At 32.8% G+C, this 15,892-nt stretch overlaps 1 non-coding gene across 1 annotated transcript; it reads right to left on the reverse strand.

The window, feature by feature from the left end:
* Nucleotides 1-14,821: 14,821 nt before the first annotated feature.
* On the reverse strand, nucleotides 14,822-14,928 carry LOC139873957 (small nucleolar RNA R71). The gene has a single exon (XR_011767666.1). It is a non-coding gene; the product is annotated as a small nucleolar RNA R71 (small nucleolar RNA).
* Between the last annotated feature and the right edge of the window lie 964 nt (nucleotides 14,929-15,892).

Raw genomic sequence — 15,892 nt, forward strand, 5'->3', positions numbered from 1 at the left:
ACGAACGTTAAAACTTGTAAAAACTATATGATGACATATATATATATATATATATATATATATATATATATATATATATATATATATATATATATATATATATATATATATATAATATATATATATATATATATATAGTTAACATGATATTATGATAAGTATGTATCTCATTAAGTATATTAACAATGAACTACATATGTAAAAACAAGACTACTAACTTAAGGATTTCGAAACGAGACATACATGTAACGATTATCGTTGTAAAAATATTTAAATGTATATATATCATATTAAGATATATTAATACAACATAATATCATGATAATGTAATGATTTAATATCTCATTAGATATAATAATCAATGGGTTAACAACATTTAACAAGATCGTTAACTTAAAGGTTTCAAAACAACATTTACATGTAACGACTAACGATGACTTAACGACTCAGTTAAAATGTATATACATGTAGTGTTTTAATATGTATTCATACAATTTTGAAAGACTTCAAGACACTTATCAAAGTACTTCTACTTAACAAAAATGCTTACAATTACATCCTCATTCATTTTCATCAACAATTCTACTCGTATGCACCCGTATTCGTACTCGTACAATACCCAGCTTCTAAATGTATTTACTATTGGTATATACACTTCAATGATTAGCTCTTAGCAGCCCATGTGAGTCACCTAACCATGTGGGAACCATCATTTAACATCTATCATGAAATATCTCACAAAATTACAAACTAATGGAGCCTATATGGAACCCCTAATTCACGTGAACTAGAGTACTCACAAACACATTTTCATTTCAATTTTCTTGAATCAAATTACTCTCTCTCAAATGTTCTTCCTTTGTTCTAAGTGTTCTTCATCATCTTCAAAAAAATCTAGCTCAATCTAGTTCATAAATCCATACATAAACCAAGTTATAAAACAACTACTCAAGAACACACCAACAACATTTCCAAGTTTGCTAGCTTACTTCCAATCTTTCAAATCCACTTTGAGTGATCATCCAACCTCAAGAAATCTTTCTTATTTACAGTAAGATATCTTTTTAATATAAGGTAATACCCATATTCAAACTTTGATTCAATTTCTATAACTTTAACAATCTTATTTCGAGTGAAAATCTTACTTGAACTTGTTTTCGTGTCATGATTTTGCTTCAAGAACTTTCAAGCCATCCAAGGATCCTTTGAAGCTAGATCTATTTTTCTTATTTCTAGTAGGTTTATCCACAAAACTTGAGGTAGTAATGATGTTCATAACATCATTCGATTCATATAGATAAAACTACCTTATTCGAAGGTTTAAACTTGTAATCAATAGAACATAGTTTAGTTAATTCTAAACTTGTTCGCAAACAAAAGTTAATCCTTATAACTTGACTTTTAAAATTAACTAAACACATTTTCTATATCTATATGATATGCTAACTTAATGATTTAAAACCTAAAAACACGAAAAATACCGTAAAACCGGATATACGCCGTCGTAGTAACACCGCGGGCTGTTTTGGGTTTGTTAATTAAAAACTATGATAAAATTTGATTTAAAAGTTGTTCTTATGGGAAAATGATTTTTTTTATGAACATGAAACTATATCCAAAAATTATGGTTAAACTCAAAGTGGAAGTATATTTTCCAAAATGGTCATCTAGACGTCGTTATTTCGACTGAAATGACTACCTTTACAAAAATGACTTGTAACCTGTATTTTCGACTATAAACTTATACCTTTTCTGTTTAGATTCATAAACTTAAGTTCAATATGAAACTATAGCAACTTGAATCACTCAAAACGGATTTAAAACGAAGAAGTTATGGGTAAAACAAGATTGGATATTTTTGCTTGTTGTAACTACGTGAAAATTGGTAACAAATCTATATTAATCATATCCTAGCTAACTCATATTGTATCATACATGTATTCTAATATATTATGTAATCTTGGGATACCATAGACACGTATGCAAATGTTTTGACATATCATATCGACCCATGTATATATATTATTTGGAACAACCATAGACACTCTATATGCAGTAATGTTGGAGTTAGCTATACAGGGTTGAGGTTGATTCCAAAAATATATATACTTTGAGTTGTGATCTAGCCTGAGACGTGTATACACTGGGTTGTGGATTGATTCAAGATAATATATATCGATTTATTTATGTACATCTAACTGTGGACAACTAGTTGTAGGTTACTAAGGGGACAGCTGACTTAATAAACTTAAAACAGTAAAACATATTAAAAATGTTGTTAATATATTTTGAACATACTTTGATATATATGTACATATTTGTTATAGGTTCGTGAATCGACCAGTGGCCAAGTCTTATTTTCCGACGAAGTAAAAATCTGTGAAAGTGAGTTATAGTCCCACTTTTAAAATATAATATTTTGGGATGAGAATACATGCAGTTTTATAAATGTTTTACGAAATAGACACAAGTAAATGAAACTACATTATATGGGTGAATGATCGAAGCCGAATATGCCCCTTTTTGCTTGGTAACCTAAGAATTAGTAAACCGATCTACTAATTGACGCGAATCCTAAAGATAGATCTATTGGGCCTAACGAACCCCATCCATGGTTGCGGATGCCTTAGTACTTCGATGTTGTTTTATCATGTTCGATGGATGTCCCGGAATGATAGGGGATATTCTTATATGCATCTTGTTAATGTCAGTTACCAGGTGTTCACCATATGAATGATTTTTATGTATGCATGCTGTTTACAAGAAATGGAAATATGAAATCTTGTGGTCTATTAATACGAATTGATAAATATATAGGCTAAACCTATAACTCACCAACATTTTTGTTGACGTTTTAAGCATGTTTATTCTCAGGTAATTGTTAAGAGCTTCCGCTGTTGCACACTAAATTAAGGACAAGATTTGGAGTCCATGCTTGTATAATATTGTTTGAAAACTGCATTCGAAGACATATGTTGTTGTGTAATATTATTGTAAACCATTATGTAATGGTCGTGTGAATATGCTACTTTTAATTATCATTTTTAAACCTTTAACGATAAATTAAAGGTTATGCTTTGTTTTAAAATCGAATGCAGTCTTTGAAAAACGTCTCATATAGAGGTCAAAACCTCGCAACGAAATCAATTAATATGGAACGTTTATAATCAGTATGAACGGGACATTTCAATATAAACACACGCGAGAATAATATCACGATACAAGCCACAATCTTAGTTAGTTCACCAACATGCTAAGGCACTAACCAAAATCCTCGTCCGACCCGTTTACCTACAAGTCTCGCAACAAATAAGCACACACAAAATTTTAAGTCTAGGCACATATCTCAAGTCATCTAAATCCCTTAGACCATGCTCTGATACCACTTGAAATGACCCAACCCATCATTTTACGGCCCATAAAAATTTTTCTTTCATAATACATTAATATTATTAACATTAAGGTCCCATTTATATTTCTAAAACGCTTCCATTACAATAGTAAGTTTGGACAACTTTAAAACATTTAATACATAAGTTTAAATATCCAAACGGGCGTACACATCATAGTTTACCAAAACTCGTTTAGATCGTCAAAAGATAGTTTCGACCCGACTAGTTTAATTTCCAACAAATCCGAGCATGGTGATTGAGAAAACACTACCCAATCCTAAATCGATCCAAAAGCAAGTCTTTTAAAGCAACCTATACAAGTCCGCTAGTTCTCACGCTTACCCGGGCCGCCACCTTGCGAACCTATAAAAATAATATCAACGAGAGGGTAAGCTAACGCTTAGTGAGCGAGAATATACTACATACATACATATGCATAAAATGGACACGCCACACAATAATAATCAAATACCACATACCGCAGACCAAGCATAAGGGAAAGCTAATCTAAGCATACCGTACGATCGCTATACAACAAGCTAATATATCAACAGAGTAAGTATACCAACAACGATATGTACAACGCCATCAAGCTACACCCGGAGGGTTAGCTACATCACCACAATAAAACAATAATATATATAACAATGCGTAAACCGCCCAAGGTTAACCCCTTAACCCAATACCAAATGAAGATTTGCCGAAACTACACGAGGCTTAGTAAATCCGCACCACATGAGACTACTATCTTCAATACCATTTCAACATTGATGTTGGCCGAAACTACACGAGCCTTAGTGAATCCGCACCACACGAGACCACTACCTCAATAACATGACCGAATCTACACGCGTCATCGTGAATCCGCACCACACATGATTCACCTCCCAAACCAAAACCCACGGTTCCGGGATTATATAAATCCACATCATCGGGGTTACTGAACTGCAACTCAATACCAACCCTTCTCCATCGGGGTTATATACATTACAAATCAATACCAACCCTTCGCCATCGGGGTTATATAATCCACATCCACAAGCCCATGTGATAATGTACACACGAAGTGTGCACCTCGCCAAAGGTGGTCAACCAAAACTCACAACCGTGCCAATTGGACCTATTACACAAGTCCATCAAATCCACCTATATGTGAAGTGAGCTCTATAGCCAAGGATCACTTCACCCAACCCGCACCCATCCTATACATACATATGCACATAGTATATTGACACTCACCTTGAAATCTTGATGGATGCAAAATCAAAATCCGCAATAGCCAATGGAAAGCACCTATTCCATTTATCACATAACAAACAACACCATTAGGGTGGATTACAAACCAACCCATATTGACCCCTAGTGTAATTTTGACCCAATTGCACTTTCAAACATAATCCATGTCCAAACTTACCAATAATCACTAACTAGAGTGATAATGGTTCCAATAATGCTAATCAAACCCAATCATAAATGTTAAACACCTATCTTACCCAATTTGACACATAAACCCTAATTTTGACCCATTTCATAATTAGTCAACCAAATGCATCCAAAAGGGTTACAATACTTCCAAAATCAAATAAACTAAGTGATTACACACCATTTACAAGCCTTAGACAAAGCTAAATCGTTCACCAACTCAAAAACCGCCAACATCAACTTTAAACCCAAACACTAACATCAATAAACTTACTTCTTAAGTTTAAGTGGGTTTCTTGACAATTTAGGTTGAAACCCTAACATTGAATCTCAAATCAAACAATGTAACTCGGAGTTAGAACTTACCAATACAACCAAAATGATGCCGTTGACGAGTAGAACAACTTTAACTCTTGTGACCCGACCCAAAATACTCTTCTTCTTCCCCGATTCAAGCTTTCCCTCACTAAAATAGGTTTCTCACTCTAGGGTTTGAAGAAGGAGGTGAAGTGTGTGAAAAATGAGGTTGGGATAAGGTTTGGACCAGATTTGGAGCTTATAACCTGTCCATAATGCGAAAAGACCAAAACACCTCCAAATTATCCTTTAAAAACGAGCTGGAAAAACAGGCCTGTCAACGAATCGCGTTTTGCGACAGCCTATAGCGTAAAATAAAACGCGACAAATCGATCAGGCTTCGAGGAAAATTGGCCATCGCGTTTTGATCTATCCTGTCGCGTTTCGTGACTAACTGGGACGTGATACACCATGTTAAAACGTGACAGTTGACCTGATCGTACCCAATTCCATTTTAATAACACCATAAGTCAAACTTGGTTATGCAGTAACGTTCCAAAGAATTAAATACGCACCTTTGGACTCCGTATGACGCCCCAAGCGTCATGTTTAGAAAAATGGGGTATTACATTTAGGGTTTCTAATTTTAAAAAATTAGAAGTTTATACACGTACACAGTATATAAGCTATTTGAGGTTTTTTCATGGTGAGGAAACCCCACTCCCAATATCACACGAGAATTTACTAGTTACCTGTAATACAATACAACTCATTAAGCAGTCCTAATAAGGCCCAATTCACAAAAACAAATATGTTCTGTGACATTTGTCACAAAATGAATTCAACCAAATCATCCAATAATTATAAACCCATAATTATTGTCTAAAGTATTAAATATCTAAGTCATGGAAAACATACAAATAATTACCAACAAATAAATATTCGTAATACTAGAATATACTAAAGATAAAACAAAGGATAGATAATACTGAATAATGCGGGAAAGATAAATATTTGTATTTTACCATAATATTCAGAGTGTTACAGCGCCAAGCTAGCTACTAATAATAATTATTTCCTAAGTCTCATACTTTCCTATCCCCAAATTAATTAAATTAATTAGAGAGAGGAAGTAGAGAAAATTAAATAAATAAAATAAAGGTAGAAAAAAATTAAAGTGGGTTTGATGGTGTTGAGGTGTGTTGAATGTTGAAGTGTTTTGAAATGGTGGAAGTATGCATCTATTTATAGGCATTAAAGTCTTCAAGATTGCACCTTATATCCCTCTTGAAAGTTACACAACTTGTTCCTTAAAATTGCACTTTAATCCTCGGATTTTAGAAGTTGGAAAAACACCCAGATTAGAAACACGAAATAAAAATCCACTCTTGCTGAAACCAGTCAGATCCGGAAATTTAGGGCCGAATTCGGGTATGTCAAAGGCCGGATCCATGGCTTTGGTCAGATCCGGGTGTGTCTGGCATCCATTTTTTGGCTACGGCCAGATCCGGATACCATCAAGGGTACTGCATTTGGATGTCTTTTCCCTTATTCGATCGTATATGATCCATTTACATGGCTGCCAAACGAATTTTAAAAAGGGACTCGGATCCGGGTATGTCCAACCGGATCCGGGTGTATCAAATGTTGATTCGGATGTGTTGAAATACTCCTAGGGCCAGATGTGATGATCATGGACGATTTGGGCATGACCATGGTCGAAGTTTTTGGCCAGACCTGAATTGAGTTTTTTCGAAAATTGGTCTTCCCTGTTTTCGCCATAACTTCTTCGTTTCTCGATCATATTCGAAGATTCTCTCACAAACATGTTCATAGTTCAATTATCTACATTATGGCCTTGGTTAGGATTAATATATTCAATTTCATCAAATAGTTAATTGGTACGTAATAGATTCATATTTCTCAATTTTGCTCTCGTTTCTTTGTTATAAGTCCGTTTTCTTAGATTCTTGAGGTATCCCTTGTTGTGCTTATTGAGTATTTGCTCGAGTTCCTGTTCATGTATATATAGCTTTTTTATTCACTAAGTTTTATGCTTACTTCAGTTGTTGATATCTTTTTATAGATACAAGTGCGGATAAAGGCAAAAGTAGGCTCGGGGACTAGATGGCTACCATGGATTGATCTAGAAGAATGCTTTTGGTTGAATGATTAAGTTTGGGTAGTGAAATCCCAAACACCATGCTCATTCCATCATTTTGTATTAAACGTATTGGGTTGAAATTGTCACGTGATTTATAATGGGTTGTGTAATGCCCTTGATTATGTTGAACTAATATTGATGCATTTTGAAGTACTAATTTGTTATTAAATCAAGTATTGGTTGGATTGTGCAACTTGGAGTCAAAAATGTAGTTGGAAATGGGTCAAAAGTGTTTATCTAAGTTGAAACTGCATTGTCAGCACTTGTGCGCCGCACCAAAGAGTAGGTGTGCCACACCATAAAGCACGTTTTGCCACTGACTTCAAATATTCTAAAGACAGTTATAGGGTTCGCCGCAATTGAGGTTTTGTGTTCCGTATCCGTGATGTGGTGCGCCGTACCCGAGACCTGGTCTTTAAAAGAAAGAATGTCAGTTTTTAATAAAACGGGTTTAGGTTATTTCACTTAACCACTTCGATGTCACTAAGCTCATCTATAAGATGTAAACCAGTACGATTGTTGGTAATAGTATCATATATCCCATCCATTGCATTAAAAGGATTACTTATTTGCACCGGAGAACTTGGTCCACTCGCATTACGGTTATTTTTAGCTTAAATTATAACCTTAGGCTTACGCGTATACACACATCTTGGGTTTTTCCTTCCCAATAACCACACCAGTATTACCTGTCTTTTTGTGACCCACTGAAACATTCTTGCTCTTATTTTTTGAAACCAACTGGAATCCATCAGCCACTTTATTATCATTAGAAACCATCACCTTAACTTGTTTTGGACATTGATTATCTGTGTTCCAGAAAACACAAAAACACGAGCATCTTGGTGTTTTACGCTCGTATTCCACTATAACCTCATCAATCGTGTGAGACTTCCCATCTAAGCTAGGCGTAGCTACTTTCAACATGTCAATAAGCTCCTTATCAGCCTGAACTTCAACAATATCTCGCGCAAAACTTGGCCTACCTATTACTTCTCACACATTGTACTCGTGTATGAATCGAGCATCATTAGTCTACCACACTTTGAAGCAATCACGCTTAATACCCTTTCAGGGAATCCCACCAAAGGAATATCATAGATCTTTACCCAAACACGAACTTGTTGGTTAAGATTCAAATCATAATATTCAAAGATTAATCACTTTGTTTTGATGATGACACACAAGAGCTAAGTAATTAATCATATATAGGACGACATGAGTTCATAAGTGATAATGCTAAAAATGAACACATATTTCATAGCATTATCCTTCAAGAAAGACAAGCTTTTAGTTGCAATTGTTCTATTTACAAGTGATATTCGTTTAAATATTAAAAGGTGAAGACAAAAGACAAATTTGACGATTTGAAGACGTAAACGACCAAAACGCTAAAAAGTACAAAGTACAATCCAAGTGGTTCAAATTATTGCTGAGAAACGTCTAAAAATTACAAGAGTACAAGCCGCAAAATGCAAAGTACACGATATTAAATCGTACGAAAGGACGTTCGAAAATCCGGAACCGGGACATGAACCAACTATCAACGCGCGACCCAACAGGCCTAAAATTACAAGTCAACGATGCACAAGAATATAATATAATATATATATAATTATATATATTATATTATATAATAAATAAATTAAGATCCGCCCACGTTTTGGAAGCATTTGATGCTGGAAAAGTAGGCCATGCGATCGCATGGCCTGGAGGCCTTATTCCCATGCGATCGCATGGAGTGAAGTACCTGGCCACATCTATAAATTCGGCAATTTTTGGACGAATTGTGTACACCTTCATCAACTGATATTCACTCTCTCTCAATATATTTATATTTATATTTTATAATTATAATTTTAATATTAAGTTAATAATAATAAGGTTATAGTGTCGAATGTTTTAAGGTTTTGTAAGCCGAAACTCTATCCGTGTAATGCTACGCGATTAATACTCATTGTAAGTTATGTTCAACATTTTTAAATTAATGTCTCGTAGCTAAGTTATTATTATGCTTATTTTAGCCGAAGTAATCGTGATGTTGGACTAAATATTAAGATGGGGTTATTGGGTTTTGGACCATAATTGGGGTTTGGACAAAAGATCGACACTTGTGGAAATTGGACTATGGGCTATTAATGGGCTTTATATTTGTTTAACTGAATGATAGTTCGTTAATTTAACATAGAGATTTACAATTTAACGTATATATAAATAACCACATACACTCGATCGGATACGATGGGCGGGATATTTATAAATACTAATAATTGTTCATTTAACCGGACACGGGAATTGATTAATAATCAATGGACTCATTAAAATAGGGGTGGATTACATACAAGGACACTTGGTGTAATTGTTAACAACGTATTAAAACCTTGGGTTACATGCAGTCGATAACCTAGTGTAATCATTAACAAAGTATTAAGACCTTGTTACAGTTTAAGTTCCCAATTAGTTGGAATATTTGACTTCGGGTATAAGGGTAATTTGACGAGGACACTCTCACTTTATATTTATGACCGATGGACTATGATGGACAAAAACCAGATGGACGTATCAAATAAACTACGACAAAGGACAATTAACCCTTGGTAATAAACTAAAATCAACACGTCAAACATCATGATTACGGAAGTTTAAATAATGTGATGACCCGGAAATTTCTGACCAAATTTAAACTTAATCTTTGTATGATTAACATTTCTGACACGATAAGCAAAGTCTGTAAAACTGAATCTCAAAATTTTTGAGCTACTTTTATATATTTAAATACCCTTCGGTTGTTTTCGACGATTCGCGAACAATTATATGTAAATAGATACATATATACTATAACTTGAAAAGGTAACAATGTATTAATTGTTTGATACCGTACATTAAACTTATTGGTTTAAATATCTATTTGAATATATATGATAAGTTGAAATATTTATTATTAAAATTTATTTATATATAACTTTCAATGTGTATTTAAAAACTGATTTATATATTAAAAAGATATATACATATATATAATTTCAAGTTATTTAGTAAACGATAGTAACATTCATTTATTGATTCGATTGATATTTAGATAAGTTAACAAAAGCATTTAAGATGAACCAGTAAAACACTAATTTGCTACAGTATTTTCAAATTGCTACAGTACCCAAAATGCTACAGTGTTTTCGAAAATCACTATTTGCTACAGTGAAATTGACTTTGCTACAGTAAATTGCTACAGTAAAAATTGATATGAAGTAAATGACCAAAACACTTAAATGTATAAGTTATACCTTGAGTGGTATAGTTTATGGATGATTTAAGACTATATTTTGACAAAGGTACGATTCACGAAACGTAAAGTACAAGTTTTCTCAGTATACGATAGGACGTTCGAAAAACCGGAACCGGGACATAAGTCGAGTGATGATGTACGACTTATCGGAACTAAAATTACAAATCAACTATGCACGTGAATTTAATATAATATATAATTAATTATATAAATTATTATATATTATAAATATTATATTAAAATATGTCGATAAACTAGAGGCCAAAACATTGTGAGCTGTAAACCCATCCCATGCGATCGCATGGGAAATGGGCTGTAAAGCCATGCGATCGCATGGCAGTCATATCTAGGCCACATCTATAAATTCGAGCGATTTCATTTCATTTCAGCACACATATCTACTATCTATCTCTGTATCATTATTATTTATATTATTATTATTATTATTATTATTATTATTATTATTATTATTATTATTATTATTATTATTATTATTAAGATTAATATTATTATTAATATTATTAATTAGTATTATACATAAAATACTACGACGAGGTTATGAGCGTGTCACTTTCAAAATGGTTTTCAAGCGGGATAGAGCTAAGGAAATTATGGGTTATTGCCAAGGAGGTTATGGGTAATGTTCGGAGGTATATTTGTGAGTCAAACCTAGTGTTTATCATCTCTGTTGCGTCTACGTACTTTTCTGAAATATTGAATCACAATATTGATACGTTGAGATCTACGATTATTTGGTAATCCGAGTTTCGGTCACATTACGATGAACAACTTTATATGCTGCTAAGGTGAGTTTCATAAGATCCCTTTTACTCTCTACATTTTTGAGCTGAGAATACATGCAAATGCTTTATTAACCGATATACAATATTTATATGCGTGAGTTTCATTTGCCCCCTTTTTAATTGCTTTTGCAATATATATTTTTAGGCTGAGAATACATGCACTTTATTTTAAACACAATGGATACAAGTACATACTAAATTCTACACTGAGTTTGAACCAAAAATCCCTTAGCTTTGGTAACTAGTAACTGACAGTTATAAGAACTGGTGGGCGCGAGTAGTAGTATATGGATCCATAGGGCTTGATATCCCCGTCCGAGCTAGAGCACTAGCCTTTTAACGGACGTATACTATTTGAGAAGCGTACACGTTGGTTTGCGTGTATTTTTAAGATGATTATACAAAGGGTACAAATTATATATACGTTAAGTTTAGTTACCAGGGTGCTCAATTTCGTAGAATATTTTGATAAACGTTTCTGGATTGAACAACTGAAATCTTGTGATCCACCTTTATATACAGATTATGCGAAACACTAAAACTATGAACTCACCAACCTTTGTGTTGACATTTGTTAGCATGTTTATTCTCAGGTTCCCTAGAAGTCTTTCGCTGTTTGCTTATATGTTAGACAAGCTATGTGCATGGAGTCTTACATGGCATATTTATCAAGGAAACGTTGCATTCACCAAATCATCACCATGTATCTTATTTTGACTGCATTGTCAACGGAATTACTATTGTAAACTATTATTTACGGTGATTGTTTATATGTAGAAATCATCAGATGTCAAAAACCTTTGATTTAAATATTCATTTATGGTGTGCCTTTTCAAAAGAATGCAATGTTTACAAAACGTATCATATAGAGGTCAAATACCTCGCAATGAAATCGATGAATGACGTGTTCGTCCATATGGATTTGGAGCGATCATCACAAATAAGCATAATTCTTTTAATTTATATCTCATCGTACTTTTATTTATCGTCATTTTATTTATCGTACTTTAAATTACTGCAATTTTATTTATCGCACTTTTATTTATCGTCATTTACTTTACGCTTTAAATTAAGTTATATTTATATTTAATATTTTACATTAGGTTTTAATTGTGACTTAAGACATAAAATCGACAAACCGGTCACTAAACGGTAAACCCCCCCCCCCCTTTTATAATAATAATAATACTACTTATATATATATATATATATATATATATATATATATATATATATATATATATATATATATATATATATATATATATAGCGTTAAACTTAGCCAGCTCCCTGTGGAATGAACCGGACTTACTAAAAACTACACTACTCTATGATTAGGTACACTGCCTATAAGTGTTGTAGCAAGGTTTAGGTATATCCATTCTATAAATAAATAAATAACTTGTGTAAAATTGTATCGTATTTAATAGTATTTCGTAGTAAAATATAATCTATTTCGTACTACACCTCGCACACATCAAGTATTTTTGGCGCCGCTACCGGGGACGCCATACAACGCTATAATAAAAAAAATTTTAAGCTATTTTTGTAAAAATATATTTACATAAGTTTTAAATATTAAAAACAAAAATATAAAAATAAGAAAAAGAAAAAAATATATATATCTATATTTTTAAAGTTTAGTTAAATTAAAAAAGTTTATATTTTTATTTATTGTTAAAATTTATAAAAACTAATAAGTAAATTTTTTTTTTAATTTATAAGTTTTATTTAAATTATTTTATTTCTATAAATTAAAAATCAAAAGAAAAAAAAAATAAGTAAAACTGAATACGGGCCGTACTGTAGCAGCCCAAACTTCTGGCTTGGAACCCGAAGCCATGAGATCGCATGGCCAGAACAAAGAAACCTCATGTGGTCGCATGAGTGATTTGACAGGTCTGGTACCTTTGACCGATGAATTAGGGTTAAGGTTTATTAATAATTATTATTAATTAATTAGTAATTAGGGTTTTAATTAAATAATAATTAGTTTTAGTTTTATTTTTGTATTTTTAAGTTTTAATTAGTTTTATTAATAAATAAATTAATACTTTTATAAAATAATAATATAAAAATAATATTTTTATAAAAATAAGTAATTTTATCATTTTTGTATCTTTTTATTATTTAGTACGTAGTTTATATTTATCGTTCGTAATTAGTTTTAAAATTAGTTTTTGCCATAGTTATTGTTTATTTCTAGATTTTTAAGTTTTGCCGTAAAATCCTTTAAGTACTTTTTCTTTAGAATAAGATTTAGATGCTTTAGAATTTTACGATATCGCTTATCGTTTTAATATTTAAATAGATTTTAGTGCCTAATTAAGTTATTGCCGTTTTGGATATAGATTTCCTTTAAGCTTTAATACCTTTAGACGCAATCTTTAATTTGTAATTTTTATACCTTTTAAGTTTTGACGCTTTACTTTCTTATTATTATTTTTCGACGTTTTTTGATGCACTCTTTTTCTTTCTCATTTCTACGCTCTAGTTTTTAGGACATAGAATTTTCTTTAGTTTTCTTTAAATTTCGACGAAATATTATTTTAAGCGGTTAAATTGATAGACATCCAAAATTTTCTGGTTCGTAGTAATAGTTGGATTTGTTAGTGGCGAGTTGTGGGCTTCCAATTTAAAGGGTCCTCACTACCTGCTGCATCTATTGGCTATTCGAAATGTGGGTAAAATCAGAAAAGTCTATTAATTTGATAAGTTTAATAATTTTAATCTTTATAACTAATAGGATATTCAGTGAATGCACCGAGCAAAACGTTCACCACCTTTCATACATTCACTACTTGTAACTCGATCAAGACATCTAGCTAATATTGTCGCCGTTGATTTTTCTTTAGAATCGTCATCTAGTCGACCGAGTATTCCAACTCAAATTTTCGATAATCCATTTTTTGAACCCGACATCACAATTAAGAATCCGGAGGATATTCAGGGACAATTCAGAGATCCTGAACCACTAATTATTCCTCCTGAACCACAAATTACTCATCCAGAGATTGTCGAAGAAGAAACCATTAAATCAGAATCCTCGAGTAATTCAGATTCAACAAATTCAATCATGGAAAATCAGGAACCTCTAAGTATGGAAGACCGAATGAGAGCTACACGCACTGGCCAAGGTCACGCCATTACTCAACCAGACATTAATGCGCCAGATTATGAAATCAAGGGACAAATCCTACATATGGTAACTAATCAATGCCAATTTAGTGGTACGCCTAAGGAAGATCCAAACGAACATCTTCGTACCTTTAATAGGATCTGTACTTTATTTAAAATCAGAGAAGTTGAGGATGAACAGATCTATCTCATGTTATTTCCCTAGACTTTAAAGGGAGAAGCCAAAGATTGATTAGAATCGTTACCTAAAGGAGCGATTGACACATGAGATGTTTTAGTTAAGAAATTTCTTAAAAGATTATTTCCGGCATCCAAAGCCGTGAGACTTCAAGGAGAAATTATTACGTTCACGCAGAAGCCAAATGAAACTTTATATGAAGCGTGGACAAGATTTGGAAAGTTGTTGAGAGGATGTCCTCAACATGGTTTAGACACTTATCAAATAGTAAAAATATTCTACCAAGGATGCGATGTTGCTACATGAAAAGACATCGACACAGCAGCTGGTGGTTCCATTATGAAGAAAACCGCAACTGAAGCTCACAAAATTATTGATAACACTACCTCCCACTCACATGAGTGGCATCAAGAAAAAGATATTGTTCGTTCATCTAAAGCGGCTAGAGCCGATTCTAGCCATGACTTTGATTCCATTTCCGCAAAGTTAGATGCTTTCGAAAGACGAATGGAAAAGATGACTAAGGATATTCACACAATACGAATTAGTTGTGAGCAGTTTGGAGGACCACATTTGATAAAAGATTGTCTTAGTATTGAACAAACAATGGAACAAAGAGAGAATGTTTCATACATGAACCAAAGGCCTGAAAATAATTATCAGAATAATTATCAACCTCCAAGACTAAACTACAATCAAAATTAGAATTATAACTGAAATGGTCCATACAACAACCAACAAGGTCCTAGCAATCAACAAGTATCTAACAATACTTACAACCAGCAAAGACCTATTTTCCAAATAAACCACCACAAACCGATGATAAAAAGCCAAATTTAGAAGATATGATGTCGAAGCTAGTTGAATCTCAAACGCAATTTTTCACATCTCAGAAACAAACTAATGAACAAAATGCTCAAACATTTAGAAATCAACAAGCTTCTATCCAAAATCTGGAACAATGATAGGTCAGATCATGATGAGATTGAGAGAAATGATAAGATAGAGTGAGATTCGGTATGTAGGAAGAAGACTCGGTATGAGAGAGAATCGGTAAAATTACATTCCTTAGCTTCTAGAACTTAGTTACAATACAATGGCTATCTAATTAGGACTACTTAGGTTCCTTATATAGCCCTCTTCTAAGGAACCTTCATTTAAGCTTAATTCACATTAACACTATACAACTTCGGGGTCCTAACAATCTCTCCCTTA

This window comes from Rutidosis leptorrhynchoides, chromosome 10 (assembly GCF_046630445.1).
Source record: "Rutidosis leptorrhynchoides isolate AG116_Rl617_1_P2 chromosome 10, CSIRO_AGI_Rlap_v1, whole genome shotgun sequence".
NCBI lineage: Eukaryota > Viridiplantae > Streptophyta > Magnoliopsida > Asterales > Asteraceae > Rutidosis > Rutidosis leptorrhynchoides.